Source organism: Corvus moneduloides, chromosome 7 (genome assembly GCF_009650955.1).
Source record: "Corvus moneduloides isolate bCorMon1 chromosome 7, bCorMon1.pri, whole genome shotgun sequence".
Classification (NCBI taxonomy): domain Eukaryota; kingdom Metazoa; phylum Chordata; class Aves; order Passeriformes; family Corvidae; genus Corvus; species Corvus moneduloides.
Genome location: NC_045482.1, coordinates 32,358,373 through 32,375,018, shown reverse-complemented (window position 1 = coordinate 32,375,018; position 16,646 = coordinate 32,358,373). Strand labels below are relative to the sequence as shown.

The 16,646-nt window shown below is 40.9% G+C and overlaps 1 protein-coding gene across 10 annotated transcripts in view; it reads left to right on the top strand.

Moving 5' to 3' along the window:
- NCKAP5 (NCK associated protein 5) overlaps positions 1-16,646 on the top strand; it is a 380,419-nt gene that overhangs the window by 356,812 nt on the left and 6,961 nt on the right. Inside the window, exon 20 of one of the 10 annotated variants that reach the window (XR_004241242.1) lies at positions 14,439-14,718. The exons of the other annotated variants lie outside the window; for them this stretch is intronic. The gene's annotated coding sequence lies outside the window, so the exon portion shown is untranslated. The remainder of the gene's footprint in view (positions 1-14,438; positions 14,719-16,646) is intronic. 10 annotated transcript variants of the gene reach the window in all.

The following is a 16,646-nucleotide window of genomic DNA, read 5'->3' as shown; positions in this document are numbered from 1 at the left end:
TTTCCAAACAGCATTGCCTCTCCCTGCACAGCGAAGGCTCAATAAAGCACTAGAGATTTGCCTATTAGCATTAAACTTTTCAGAATGACAAATGAGAGGAAGTAACCATGAAAAGCACGTTTCCCTGAACTCCTTGTTTGAACCAGCACAGCAGATTTTTCTGAGCTGTAGTTTGTCCAAGCTGCCTCGGTGCTGTTGCTGGCTGGCACGCTGCCCCGAGCACCGGGCAATCTCCTGCCTGCCCCAAAGGGGAGGATGGGGCCGATCACAGCGCAGGAGGGCGGGCGAAGCTCCTGGTGGGGTTTGCCTTGCCCACCCATGGCAAAGGAGGCAGGAAAGAAGCAGAGGAACTTCTTTGTGGGGGAGAGGGCTTATTGAAGAACACAGGAACACCACGGAGAAACCGAGAAGATGGGAGCGACATGGGGTTTTATAGCCCTACAGAGTGGGCGTGGGGAACATGCGGTAACCAATAACACCTCAGTTAGGGGGTGCTACAAAGGTGGGGAGAAGGAATTGTGGCAAATGGGAGAAGGAGTAGGTGGGGAGGAGTAGCAAGGGCCAATCAACTACTGAGGAACATTGAACTCTCTGGAAAGACAACCAAATATGAGAAACAAGGGGAGAGGAGAAGCGGCCAATGGTAAGGCACAGATCTACATATTTTGTACAGCCTTTTGGGTGCTGCCTGTGACTTCAAGGCTTTTGGGCTGTGGAGGCATCAAACCAATGGACCTTTTGGTCCACTTGATCCGGCTGACCGTGGTGTTGGCCATGGTTCACTGCAACACCAACCCAAGAAGATCCACAGTCTGTTTAAATTAGGGCTGTGTGATCTGCGACATTACCCACAAAAAGAGGGAACACCAGAAGGGGAACGACTTACGGCCAACAAATCTTAAAAAAAAAAAAAAAAAAGGATAAATTTTGAGGGGGGATTAATGCAGCTTTCATGCAGAATATTTGGCATTTTGAAAGAGGAAATCGTACAGGCTTTGAATTTAATTCCCAAGTGGTGTTCATCAAGCCTTTCAAAAAGCAAACAAAAGATGCGTGTCAGAAAAATGTTGTGATGGGCAAAATGAGTTTACAGTGCTTGTCTGGAGAGCAAGTGTGCTGTGACAGTCTCTGAGCCCAATTAAATTGGGCTGTGCAGCTCCAGGATGGCAGCGGTTCAGACTGGGGGCTCTAATGAGACAGTCAGGAAACTCTCTTAGCCCAGACCTATCATTTGATTGTCTCCTTCCCAACCAACGCATTCACCAGCATTACCTCCAAAGTTTATACATAGCAAGTTTCATCAGCAAAAAAGTACTATACAGGAGTTTCAGAGGAGAAACAACTGATGGGCAATTACTGTGATAAAGGAACACTGCAGGGACAGTTTGAGGACTCAAAAAGGGCTTTTAGACATTGAAAGGAAAAATACTTATTGTTACAGCCTTAAACAGCATCCTGGTTAAATTCTCTTAGCACTAAGACCAATTTTACGTTACTTTTATTTTGACCTGAAAAACATATTCTGAAATTATGTCATCCCTTGGCACACTGCAGAACCTTGGGCAAGGAAAGCAAATCACAATTTCAAAGAAAGGAATAAAATGCATTGAATCGTTAGCAGAAAACTTTCACTTAAATTAACAGCTTTGGTGTATTTTCCTCATGTAGGATTTTCACAACAAGAAACATTCATTTTTACATGTATCAAGTGAATTATTTTTATTTGAACAGTAACTTCTCTGATCTAATAAAATATATGCAGCACCTGATCCAAAGTCCAGTGCATCCAGCCCATGGGACACGCAATGTCAGTGAAACTTCACTGAGCCCTGCATTAAACAGCTGTTCCTGTTCCTTGCAGCAGACACTGGGAGTGCCCTGAGCCCTTTGCCAACGTCCTGTTACCACATTAATGCAATGAAAGAATTATTTCACATTTCATCAGTTAATTTACTGTTTAGACTTTAAAAGCTCAAGTGATTCTTTTCTTACAAGAATTCAGAAAACAAGATGAATTTCCCTTCCTCAGCCCTATTGTTTATTAACATATTTTATAATTGACCAGGAACCATTTGGAGAAGTAGCTGAGTTGGTCAAAGATTTTATTACTAAATCATCTTTATAGTGCTAAAGAGTTATTAAAAATGTTTACTTCTCTGTCATTAACCAACCATCACATATTCTACTCTGTCATACAGCCCTTCTTGCTCTCTTTTGTCCCTATTACTCAATTGGAGTCACCATCAAGGCTTACTTGTGTTTCAAAGCATGACTTGAGCACTTTAAAGAAAAGATCCCTTATGGAAGGGGTTGGAACCCATCAGAAGCTTCTACTACCCTCTTGTTTTCCCCCAGTTGTGATGAGATACATAAGAAATCTGACATTTCTGGCACAGTTACCTTGCTGACTTCATGGGCACTTGAACTGGGAGACTCATTTAATGAAAGAGTCTTCTCTGTGCAATGTGAAATTATGGCTGCACCCACCATGGTGGAGTTTGTATGTGTGGAACAGATGATCCATGAATGAGATCAAATCCCTGTGTCTGGAAATTCAAGTAGGCATTACAGATTGCTGGCAAATACAGGCCAAGGAAAAATTAGACATTTTGCTGCTGTTTAGACTGCACTTACAAATAGGACTGACCTGACGGCATTCCCAGATAAACTCAAGGATTTTACAGCTGAGTAAGCTGATTGGGAGTTAATGCTGTATGATTGACTTGTTGTGCTTGCAAGCCTCCTATTAGCAGAGGAGAGCACCCACAAAAGGACTAGAAACAAGACTAAGTCTGGTAATTGCACAACATTTGCCATCCTCAAGGATCTCTGAGCATTAAGATGATACTAGAGAGGGTGTTCCAGCCTGGCTGAATTACAGCATCACTTAGAGCAGCCCAGACACCTCTGCAGGCTACACTAAACAAGAGTGAGGGGAAAATAAAGAAAGGCCTGAGCTGCTGCTTCTTGTATCTCATCTCCTACAGAGGTCAGTAAGACTTGAGCTAGGGTATGAACTGGCAGCAGTACTTTGGGTACTTTGGGTACTTTGCACTGTTCACCTCTGTAGGCAGATCTTGGAGAGTGTTCCAGAAAAGTTTGTGTGCCTGATTTGGGTTCTCTGAGACCCTTTCTGAAGGTGCCTTGTTCTCTCTGAAAGAGAGAAGCTCTTCGGTCTTAAATTAAGTCTCTCTCTAAAAAGATTCTCTGTATTTAAGTATCTGAACTAGTTCTGGGGAGATCATGTGCACTCTGCTTTCACAGAGAATTAATTATTTTCATATTATATCAAATAATCTTAGGGAGGGATTCTGCTTTTCATGTGTGGAAAAGCCTAAGATAATGATTTTGGTCCAATTAGCACTTGGGAAAAGCTGTATCCTAAGACTTTAAAGTGGAAAGAAGGTATTGCCCTGTGGAACTACTTTCTTCCTTTCCCCTGACCAGCAGCTTCCTTATCCTTAATACCAAACTTTCAATTCAAATTTAAAAACATGAACATTGCCCCAAACTTTTGTCTGTGGGGAACTACTAAAAATCAGCTGTTGCAGCTACCATCTGTATTTGGGAGAGTGAAACCACATTTCGGTGCGCTCTCCAGTGAGCACTAAATAATTACTTTGCTTTTACTTTCATAATAATAGGAGTACCTGCAGCTGGGGCAGCACTGGGTGATATTTGGCCAGTTGCTGGGCCAGCAAGATCTGTTTGGCTGTCTGTAAATTGGTGACAGCAACACCTATGTCATGTTACAACCAGTAGAGAACAGCAAATGCTCCTGATGCTCTCAGTCTTAGCTTGTTTTGTACAGTGGGTGCGTTACTGCAAATAGAGGGTTTGAAGCAGCTCTTAGAAATTGTTATACTAGAAAGTAACAGAAAGTAGAAGAGGTCCCTTGTCAATAAGAGAAAGCATCTAATGGGCTGGATCAAATGCAGAAATTAGGTGACAGTAGGTTTCAGTGCACTAATTGTATAATTCAGTTTACTGCATATCAAGCACAGAAACCTCACCTTCTCTTTGCTCTTTTTCTTGCCAGGCTTAAGAGAGAGGAAGATGATGAGGTAGGGAGTGAATCAGTTTTGTCTGCTTTCCTAGCCATGATGAACCTAGGATATTAAGGAAGAAACTGCCATTGTACAATCTGTAGATGGAGAATAAGCCTGCAGTCTCATTCACCCATCTCTGGCGTTTTAAGATCATTGCTTTTCTTTCAAGTAAGGACTGAATATAACAAATCATTGCATATGTTTAGGGAGGTGATCTAGTAATGTAAGCATTTGGTGATATTAATACTCAGCACCACCATGTGATCCCTGAGCGTGGCCTCGTGGGGATCTTTGAGCTGCACATTTCCATTTGTCAAAATTGCCTCAATAGGATTTTCCTGCTGACAGGCTTGGGGCTGAAAGACTTCCTTTCTGTGTAATCAAAGGGGTTTCATCCTCAGGTGAGTGATGCAATACTTGTGCCATCAAAGCAGGGACTGTCTGACTGCCCAAGTTGATGTAAGACCCATGTCTGATATCAGGGGAATTCTATAGGAGTATTTGACAACATGACAAAAACCACAGGAGCATGGTATGATAAGAAAACAGATTTGACCATACCACCCTTGGGAATAATACAGAATTTAACATATTTTTTCTAGCCTAAAGTCTGATTCAGCTCATGTGGGGAAACGCGAAATTAGAAATAGGCTAAGACATCTGCAGACATCAACAAATCACTTGTATCTGCATGTTTTTTCCCCTCCATAGGACAAGTTCACATTCTACGATCTGCTTCCAAGCCTTATATTCCCAATGAGGTCTTTATTGTTTCTAATACCTTGCCATCAAAGTTGCCCCCAAAAAGTAAAGTGAAGAGACAGCAAAACAAGCAATTTGAAGCCTAGCTAGGCAGTCTTCTGGGACCAAAGTCTCACTTGACACACATCACTTAAGAGAAATGTTTGTGGTGTGGAAGAACATCCTTACAGCCAGCCTGAGGAACTGGCTTGGCAACAGTAAAAAGCTGCAGTTATACAGAGACTCATTTCTCTCCCTGTGCCTTCTAGGTGAAACTGCTGAGGTTTCTTATGCTGCTGAGAGTTTCAGTAAAAAATTATGCAATGGAGAGTGGCTCAGCAAGGAGGATGATAGCATTCTCCATAACTTTCTTGACTTTTTAAAAGACAGAACAACATTTGGAACGCAATGTCCACCGGAGAAAACAACTTTTTAATGGTATGCAAGGGACGTTTTTAGGGAAAACATAACCCTAAAGAAAACCCGGAAGCTGTTATCTGCTGAAGCAGTTCTGCTTCTAGCATTAATGGCCTCAGTAGTTTCTGTACTGTGCCACCAAACCCCATTCTGACTAGCCCTCCAGCTGGTATAAAGGCTATTTTATGTTTGGTTAGTGTATTTATGGGGATGGGTAGGTGGCGACATTTTAACTCAAATATCTTTTAGCTCATAGTTTTAAGAGTATTTGGGTATCAGTGAGGGACAGAAAGTCTTTGGCATAGTAGAGCAGGCTGTGTGGCATTTAAAACACATGGTGTGCAAGGCTAGCAGGAGAATGGTTTGGATGTGAGTCTGAGAGAAGACATGGAGGAGGTGGAAAGCAGGAAAGCCAAGGACCTCAGGCGTGGCTGGGCATGTAGGTGCAGTTGCAGTGCCTCTGGCACAGTGTCACCGAGTGCTAAACGCCCCAGTCGCTCCCAGCACCGAGTGAACTGTGCCTGCATGACTTGTCAAGTGCCACATGCAGATGTCTGGGCTTGTCTGATTTAAAGCAGCACACTAAGGTGTCCTGCGGCCACAGCTGGAGCGTTGCGCTCACGGAACCCCTTTGGCGCTGTAAGGAGGGGAGAACTTTGCCCTTTCTGAGTGGAAAAGCTTGATCACTGGAGCAGAAACCTCATATCCCACTGTCTCAGCAAGTAATTTCAAATTATGGAGAGAAGCTTGTTTTTTCAGCATGTGGGAGCTGCATAATCACGTTACACACTGGCCCAAATGTCGCAAAAGGCCCTGCAGTTCATTTGCTGGAGCCCCTGAGGGTCGGCCCAAAAGTGCTCATGCGCGAGTGCCCAGAGCAGCCCAGAGCAGCCCAGAGCATCACACAGCTGTGCAGAGCAGCACAGAGCAGCACAGAGCTGTGCAGAGCTGTGCAGAGCTCATGTACAGGGAGCCTGCCCCAGCACAGCGTTAGCTCCGCTCTGGTGGCTTGGGTACCCCAGGTCATTTCTCAGCAGGGCTGAGTAGCTGCAGTAAGTCAGGTGTGGGTAAGACCCTTGACCCCCTTGCTCGCTGCAGACACATCCCCAGCACTCCAATGTCTATTTGCCTTTATAACTGGAGATTACATGTGGATTTAATACGCACAGGGGCTCTTAGATGTAAGTAGGAAGATCCTTTAGTCTAATAGGAACCAAAAGTACATATGGAATAAAAGTATCATTTGCTAGTGATTTCTCCAAGTGGAAAATGTTCTGGGCTGTTTTTCAGAGGTTTGACAGATGGAGCTGATGTGATTTGCAGCACGGCCCAAAGTGCACTCATGTTTCTGCCATTTGTAACCAGGCACTCTTCAGTCCCCCATCTTTGGAAATAAAAGCTGCAGGTTTCATTTCTCTCGCTGTCGAATTGGAATATTATAGTACTACTGTGGGCCAAAATGGAATTCAGGGCACATTAACAGCAAAAAATGATAAATATTAGTAAGCATGTGAGATAGTGTAATTCTTGTAATGGCAGAAATGATATTAGTAATAAAAGAAAACGCTAAAATGTAGATTGGATCCAATAAACATTGGATTGCTCAATCAAGATATGAGCAGTAGGGCACAGAGGTGTATTCAGTGAGCTGCTTGTTTTCTGAAGCTGGAAAATATTTTGACTCCAAGAGAAGAATGTGATTATCAGAGTTAAACGAGATGAATAATGCTGTAATATTTTTGTGAATTGTTTTTCCAGCTGAAACTTGCCTTCCCCGTCTATAACAGCGATATGTTTTGCATAAAGCACTCAAAACATCATGCAGAGAAGGGTGGGAAATGACTGATCTTCTAGTGTAAGAGTTCTGTACCAAGGAGAATACATGAGGAGTAAGTTACACAGCTGATGGTAGCAGGAATTATGGCAATATACTGAGAATACATTAGCAAATTATTTCTATTTTTAAGTGGATGCTTTTTCTTTCCATATGCACATGACAATAATATCCTAACCAACATGGTCTTTGAAAAGAAGGCAAATTTTGTGTCAAATATTGACAAAAACATTTAAATAATTTGTTGGTGTTTATAGTTTGTTCCACTAGCTGTTCTCCTCTCCCAAAAGTGATTTGCCTTTCACTGAAATGAGAAGTTATGCTAGAGTTTGTGCAGTATGACACACAGATTCTCTAAAACCTTAGGAAAAATATTGGCAAATATTTTTGCAAATTAAAACATTCTACTTCATAGCTAGTCCCAAAGCATAATATTTTATGTCTTACTGTATTTTTAGGCCCCAATACATGAATTTCAGGCTTTTGCAGCATTCATATTAATTTAATAAAAAGTAATGTTTGTATTTGATAGGAGAAACAAACATGGTATTTAGCAGATTCAGCAGCAATAAGTGACACAGGGAACATTGGGAAGCTCTTAAGATGTAGTTACGTAATTTAAATGTGTAATTATCTTTCACAAAGGCTAAGAAGAGTGACATAAGTTTTCATAGCACATGTCAGAGTCCTCCCAGACTGAGCTGCTCATCAATCCATCAATGACTGAGACACAACCTGATGGCTCTGCTCCCATTAGTGCCACCTTCTCTCAATTTCTCCATTCTTTTCTTCCTCATTAATAGAGGTCACTAAAAATTTTACATACTGTAAAAAATTGTAGCCTGAAGAACTTCCCTTAGCTAGTCTAGTGTTATTCTCAGCAAATCAAACCCCGAACGATTATTATCTGAAAAATTGCCAGTCAAACACTTTAAAGTGATTTTTCTGACATCCTATTACATATGCACATATCCTATGGGTTACTGAGTGCTCTGTAAAGCAAACTGTAAAACAAGGCCTCAGATGGGTTTGGGAGGATGAAGAGAGAAGCAGAAGTGGGTGGAAATGAAGAAATTAAATATGAACAGGGTGTGTCGCTGTGGATTATAAAATTGAAATGCTAACTATGCAGAAATAGTCTATATTTCTTCTAACAAAAAAAAATTACCAGATTAGGAAGCTTGTTGGTAACACATATAATAAGATGAAAAGCAGATTTGAAATGTAAAAGATATTCAGACAATGCCTGAAACTGAGGAGCAGAAGTAGCAAAGCAGACAATACATCCTTCCTGATTGCTCTTGCAATAATTATTTCACTCTGCATAGCCTAAGAGGAGACTTGTTTATGGCCTCTAATCAGTAAAAATAAAGGTCAGATTTTTTTCAAGTTTCTTTTCTTAATGGCTGTGCCCAAATGGATATTTAGACACTTTAGCTGCCCAGTTTTCAAAGGTGCTACAAATCTGTAGCTTTTGCTGATGTCTCTGACCAATTCACATTATTTGGATCGTGTGAAAATCACGGAGTTTATATAGATGCTTGAAAATTGGTTTAGATATTCTCCCTCTGACTGGCAGAATTTTGGTCTGTAGCATGCTGCTTCTGTACATTGGCTCTGTGGGCAATGACATGGAACGTCAGCAGACATTTCCCCCAGATTAAAAGGAAGGCCAAATACTCAAACACTGTGCATTTTTAATCTGGTCCTACTGTGTTCCCATTAAAATCATACCATAATGAAATTCTTCGTATTTTTAAATCCATTTCTTTATTGCATTTTCATTAACATTAGTGTATGAGCAACTGGAAAAAGCTTAAACTTTAATTTGTATCATTTTACAAAATATTTTTACTATCACTATTATAGGAACATCTTCCTATCTTTTAATGTTTCCTAGAACCACTGTGGCAAGCCAGGGTACAGAGAGGTCAACATCTCTAATACAGCATTTCTACAAATAAATCCATTGTGAAAATATGGGAGCTGTGTTATGACATCATTAGTAGCATGGTGTTGAAAACAGGGGCAACAGAGCAAGCCAAGGACAGCAGCCACCACCCAGAACCTGTGTCCTGTGAGGGCTGGAGCCTTCCTGGCTGACTGCTAAAGACTAAATTTTCTTTGGAGGTTCTGTTTGTGGTGGTTCCATCACTTGTCGTGGTGATCCAAGAAGATGAAGTGTCTGGCTGGGCAGGAAATTTAGGTATGAAGACATTTATCTTCTTGTCTTGTTCTACAAGGCCAATCCTGCTGGGTTTCTCCCTCCCATTACATAAAAGCTGCCTGGCTGCCCAATTAGTGTGCTTGGGAAGCAGAAAGGAGGCTGGCACTGATGTCACCCACAGGCGTCACACGCTCTGCATTTAGCTCAGCGCTGTTCTCCTGTTCCTGTGAAAGTGCTGGGGAGCCCACTCTCTCTCCTCCACAGCCAAAAACTTCCCTACAAAGCAAGGAATTCTCCGGACTTGGGATTTCAGATATCTCATGCCATTCCTGGGGGAGATATCTGTGGGAAGCAGAACTTTTGCCTCCATATCCTGTTTCTCCAGTAGGCATGGAGTCTGGATATCAGAGGATAGAAAAATCCAGATTTATGAGTGCAGCATTACATGGATAATTACCATTCATATTTACTTGGGGGGAGAAAGCACTCAGTGTCCATCGGCCCTAGGATACAGGGCATGAAGACAGACATCTCCATGGGTTCCATAGGCTCTGGACAGCACAAAACCCTGGGAGTTTACACAGGGCAGTCCAATAGAAATGAAATCATCAGTGACTCCAATTGATATATCAGAGCCTGCCTTGCTGCTGCTGGTGGCATTAGCATTTGCTAACCTGTGCTGTGCCAATTCGGTGAGACAGTTGGGAGTTTAACAAACGTATTTCAAATTGTATTTTGGAGAAATCTCAAGCATGGGGGGAACTGGTCATGTTCTGTTCATTGCAGCAGATGGCATCCCATTTGGTGTTTGTTAGCTTTGTTTGCAGCTCAATATTTTGTTTCTAGGGGAACTCAGTAAGTTAAATAATTTATTTCTCTAATGCATCAAGAGTCTGATCCAAACTCTACTAAAGTCAGTGCAAAACATTTGATTAACTACCATGTTCAGTGGATTAAATGCCAGGTCCTGTATGTTGAAGAGTATTTCAGATGCTCCCTAGTGAGAACAGTAAGCCTCCGTCTTTCCATGGAGAAATTTTTGCCTGCAAATAAAAAAAATATTCAAATACTGACAAAAAGCGTAGCAGAGGAGTGCAGGACTGTGGAGATAGGGATGATGTTCTGGTTGAATGTCCAAATTGCTAAACCTCTCTTCCTATTAAATTCCCCATTTTTTAAATAAAGAATATAAATAATACCTTCCAGCTGCATTTGGGCTTCAATCTAGTACTGTTAGCAGGCTGCTTTGAGAGCTTTGAAGGCCCCACAGCAGCACTAAGCAAATAATCATTATCACTTAATATTCTCATCAAGCATTCTTGCTCAAGATGGGATCTTGCATTAGAAAGGCTAACCATAAACACATCACTCCTCTGATGAGGAATTTTCAAAATGTCAGAAGCAAATTCACACCCTGATCCTGCAAAGAGTTTTGCATGGGCAGAACTCGGCCACCTTCAGCAGTCCTGCTGTCCATACAGGGCTCCTAACCATGTCTGTGCATGGAGGAAATTTTTGTTCCATTGTTAGGAGTATTTGAATCCTGAATAATCTAAGATATTTAAGAAAACAACACTTAAAAGAATTTTTGGTTTTGTATTCCAATAAATATTACATGCCTATTCATTTTCAGCAACATTTTTTCAAATTATTCATTCACTAGTAGGGTCTGGCAACTGCTTTATTGTGTATTTTCATCCAGATTTTCTGTTTGTATTGTCTTTGGGCTTCAAAAAGTGAGTGTGTATTAGCTGTACAATGTGTCTGCATGAATTCCAGTTGTATTTTAGTCCTCCTAGTGGCCTAGTATATTAACAATATTATAATCTGTGGTTTAGGCATAGGAACACATTCTGTATCACCAGTATTTCACTGACTTTTGCAGCATTGGTACTGCAGTAACACTTCTGCATTGCTAAGGTCAATAAGTCTCCTAAAGCATTTGTCCAACAAATCCAGTCATGTGGCAGCTATCACTTCACACATGTCTCTTTTTATACACAAATTGCAGCAAAATCAACACAAAAAAATACTCCGTTATTCTGCCCCTGCAGGAAGCCCACTGTGGGAGCAGGAGCCTATGCTGGTTCTTCACACCAAATTCCTTCTTCAATCATTCCCAACAAAGATTTTCTCACAGCCAGACAGGGGGGTCAGACCCCACAGAACCAGGGTTCGCAATATATATTTTCACTGTGCCTCCTTTCTCTGAAAAAGCCTCGAAAGCCTTGCCAAAATACCACCTCACAGCCTAGGAAGGGCCTTTTACAGCCCAGATGGGCTCAGCACAAGCAGTTACCACCCTTTCAGGTCCTGTTAGATGCTTAACCTGAACTTTGCTGGTACCCAGGGAAGCTGAAGGTGGAAAGGCAAAGGTCTGTCCAGCCCTTGTCCTTGAGTTTTCTCCTTCGAGGCTGTACCCCTCACAGAGAGTTTGCAAGCACTAATGCCTCCTGCCAGCTCCCAGTGGGAGACATTTTGTATGCCTGGCTGAGCCACAAAGTAGGATAGAGCTTCTCATGACCAGAAACAGATGTACATGTTTCTAAAAGATGAAGCAAACACATCTAAATTCATAAATTAACTAAAATTCCCCTCGGATCACGGCCAGATGATATGCATGTTAATCAAAATGGATATCACTGCTTTAATTCAGTGAGGAGGCAAGTTCAACACTAATAAATCTCCTGGCTGTAGGAGCTTTCATCTGCATCTCCAGCAGTGGTCATCTCGGTGCCCAGCATTGCTCTGCTTAATTCTAAATTCTTATTTATAATAATTCTAAATCTTAATTCTCTTAATAATAGAGAAACAATGTTTGTTTTTGAGTTAATAAAAGGACTATTGCCTGCCGTCATAGGACATGAATTGCCTATTCCCTGCACGTACCCAGTGTGCACTTTGCACACACAAAGTAGGTGTTTTAAGAGTGTGAATGGCTGGCCCCAGTGTCAGGAGTAGCCAAAGAAAACTGCAGGGAAGGGAACAAAGATCCCACATCCCAGTGGGCACGTGCATGGGAACACTGCTGACATCCCTTCCTCCTCTGCCCCTCCAGCCACAGGCAGACACCTGCATCTCCCCGTGGTTTCCCCAGGAATCCAGGAGCTCCAGCCAACAGGCCTGGGTTAGAAAACCTGTCCTCCAGCACATCTGAAACTCAGCCATGAATTTCTTAGCTTTCAAATTGCATTTTTTATTTGATTATGTTCCAACAGGTTTTCTAAACTCTTGATTAATTTTGGGTTGGCTATTTACTACAGTGTTTGGTTAACTAATTCATGTAGTTGTTTATAATTATTGCCTTGCTATAAAATCATCTTAATAGAAGGTTGGGGTTTTTTTGTTTTCTTTCCAGTAGAATAACAAGTTATTTTGTTATTCAAACAAGGCTTACTTCCTGCTGTTTTCAATAAGACTTTTAATAAATATGTAAATTTAAAAATTAATTTACTGCATACGTTTGGCAGCATGATTCTTGAACTGACAAAAGTTTGATGGATTGTAAAATTATCCTCCATAAAAATCATCAGTCACAGTAAACAGAATTTATCAGCCTCTGGTAATTCTGCAGCTTTTTCTTCATCTTATCCCCTGTTAGGAACTCACTTAAAATTGATTATAATATAGTATGTTTCTAGAAACGTAATTCATTCATATATTAATTAGATTTTAGGTTAATATCCCATCATGGAATAGGACATGAGCCAACAGTGTTTTCCAGTTGTTACAGAACCGCAGTAGAGAAACCTTGATTACTGTTCCCATGTGGTTTAGCTGCCAGGACTAATCGCTAATCAGATTCAAACAACATAAAATGGAACATCCTTCATAGCATTTATTTTCTAGCTGACTTATACTACGGGCTTTTTATTGATACAACTTGCTGTACTGAAATGAACTAAAAATTGCAAGAGAGGATTTATCCTTCTACTTTAATTTGGTTTTGCAGCCTATGCCTGAAACTGTCTTGGATTTTGCGCATGTTGTGCTGCTGTCCCTGAAATACTCTGCCCCACAGCAGAGCTAAATTGTTTGCATAAATTTAGAAAGTTCATGTAAATAACTGTACTGTTATGTTGGATTTGATAGCAGATGAGCTTAAAACATAGGTTTCCATCTGCAATTCATGCTTTGCTTGAATCAGAGCTGAAAACTTTGCAGCTCATAATGTCAGCTGGAGAGGTGGCAAGCACAGTCATGTAACCAGCATCATTATTTGCATCTATCCTGTCCCAGTTTCCTCTGATTACAAAGGAACTTCTCTAGTCTCATTGCACAGAGTCAGAAAACAGTACGCACGTGGTTCAGGCTGCTCCAGATTTACTGGGAAGGCAGCTTGGGCTCTACCCTTTACCCCTGCTCCTCCAGGAGCACTTAGCAGTACAGAGCTGCCCAGCCCCAGCCCCTAATCCTCACTTAGGGAAGGTGCAGAGGAGGGCACATCTAGTGGGTTTCATTAGTGCCTTTCAGAGGCCAGGTGTCACAGAAGGGGAAAGAAAGGGCAGTGGGTTTTGGTTAGAATCATTTTTGGTAAAATCTCTGATATGTAGAGAGTTGATTAAACTCTGTAGTGGAAAGGGAAATGTCAGCTTCAGGCTCCTAAAATAAACTATGTTGTTTGACTGGGGTTTAAGCAAGCTAATTCAGAATTTTTTAACAATGAAGAAGTCCCTGTTTCCAAATTTTAAAATTTTGACCTCTATATTCCTGTTGAGAGCTTGGAAGAGCTTTAGTTCTGATGTGTGTGCACCATGGACATGAAGGCTCCCTCTGCAGCAGCGAGTGTTGCAGTCACACAGAGGGGAACTGATGGGTCTGGGAAGATTGTCTCTTCCCAAATTTCCTTCCTCCTCAGAGGCTAAAAATAAAAAAGCCCTATTTGCTGTGGAACTCACTCCTTTGTTTAAGCTACCTCTCTGAATCATTTTGAGGACTTGCAAGAAGGGATATTCCCTTTCCTTCCTCTGCAGGTCTCCCAGCAGAGATTCATGCTCATTGAACTCTCCCCCAGACAGCACAGCCCTCTTAATGCATAAACATGCCAGTCTTCATAGCTAGGAGAATTATTTCCACGTGGTTTTGTCATACTGCTGATTTGCTCTTGATCCTGCCATATAATCTTGCTTCTTCGGTGGTTGGACTCGATGATCTTAAAGGTCTTTTCCAACCTAAACAGTTCTGTTATTCCATGATTCTCTTTCTATTGCTTCTGTCTTTTTATCCACAGGCCAGCTGGATGGTCACAGGCTATGAGTCTATTCCAGGACACAAAAGACAGGACTACTAGTGAGGAAGATCATTACCCACTTCCAATTACCTTTTACAATACAATACATTACATTCTTGGAGTGCAATTCCATTTTCCCAATTCCAGTATTCCAGGTGACTGACACACAGACAGTACAGGCCAGGAACTGAGGCATCACAAGAGAGAGAGGGATAAGTCTTTGTAACTACCAAAATATATTGTCTTATTCAAAAAAGCCAAAGGTGGAAGCTGAAGACAGGTAAGAACACAGCTAATACTCAGGAGCAGAAGTCTGAGAATAGTTCAGCCATACAGAAAAAATTACTCTGATTACTGAAAATGTCTGTGAGATTATATGTTTTATGAGTACAATCCTGCATTTACCGAGTTTGAGAGGATTTTTTCACTTTAATCAAATGGGAGATGGAATCTGTCTCATTAAGAACTACATTTGGTACTGGATCTTAAAAAATATTCAAACTATACTTTTTTTCCCTCCTTGATTCAGTTCTGTGTAGCTATCCCAAAAAAAAAAATCTTTCAAACCTCTAGTCTAGGATAAAATTGTAGCCCCTTTTTTGTATAAAACCCCTTCCTTATTGAAACAATCAGCCATACTTTCATCAAGGTAAGGGTAACTACTTTCATTCAGTAGGACAAACCTCTATATATTTAAATTCTGTGAGGTGAAATACAGTCTGATGAAGACTGAAACAGTGAAGTTATTTAGGACTGCATAGTTCCAGTACCACTGGCAAAATAACCCTTCATATAATTCTGCCAAAGAAGAGTATTGACCTTCAAATGGTTAAGCCAAGTTCAATAACTTTGTCACCAATCTTACCTTTCAGTATGACTTTTTTCAATCACTAGAAAATCAGAAAAATTTTGCTATTTAAGTCCCTCTACAAGTAAAGCTAAAAGGATCTCAAGAAGAGAAGTAAAGTGAATCCTATACATCTCCTGTTCATTTTCAGCCCATCAGGTTCAATTGAGTAACAGCTTCCTTTCTCACCGTGGATATTTCTTCCTTAATGCCTTGTGGTGAGCTTCTGATTGCACTAAGCATTGCTTTTAGTGGGTAGATTCCCTCTGTGAGAAGCAAAATTGGTGATTCTACCAATGTGAAGAGAATGAGGCTGTGCTTTGCCTTCTGGAGAAAGTACTGGTGTTTAATTGCTTTTCTTTTTAATACATCCCCTCAACACACTTGGCTGAGCACCAGCACTGTTATCATTTTCCAAGGTATTGCCACTTAGAATTGTATTTTCTTATTCCTTTTTAAATAAACTTTGTCCATGCAGAGTTGATGCAGCCATTGGCCATTCTGAGGCACTATGAGAAAACAACCACTTTTGTGCCATTCAGTTCATACCTGAACAGAAGGCAAAAAGCCTGGGAACTCAGACCTCAACATCTTGGTTTATTAAATTATGCAGAAGTTCAAAGAGGGTTGTTATAAACCTAATCAGGTCAAACAGTCTTGTCATGTCAAGGAAATATTCATGTATGAGGATGTTAATCTTGGCATCAGAATGCTGAATGTACTGAGTCACCTCGTCATTTTATGAAAAATTATGCTTTTGAAAGCATAAGGCCCAATTCACTAAACTGTCTTTTATCTCCTAAACCACACAAGAACTCAAGCTACAGACAACATAAGTCTCAACTTCCCAGCCACCTGTTCATTAGGCAATAGCTGTTTTGTCCAGATCTGCTGCTATGAGTCGTACACAGTTTGTGCTAATCTGCTTTTTTTCCTCTGAGGTAATTTAGTTACAATTCAGGATCATGAGAAATGCTTTCCTTGTGATACTAAAATATATTTGTAGATTTTTGTACTCTGAAATACAGTAGGTAAATTTTGACTACGTTGTCATTGTTGCATTAGCCATAATGCTATCAGGGGATGATACATACCTATGTATAGCTGGCTTTCCTATTAACTGCTAAACAGACCAATTAACTTAAAAATGCTTCCTAGCAATGCATTTTTTCGCAAAAAATAAACTGGCACTTATTGTTTGTCATGGAAATCTGATGGTATGTCTCTGAGAATGCCATTGTCTGCTACAGCAAAATAATTTTGGGATTTCTGCTTAAGTAGAAAAAAGAAAAATGATTCATTATTTCAAAAATTATTTTACTGTCAGTCCGGAAAATAGATGAAACTTCTGACAATGTACA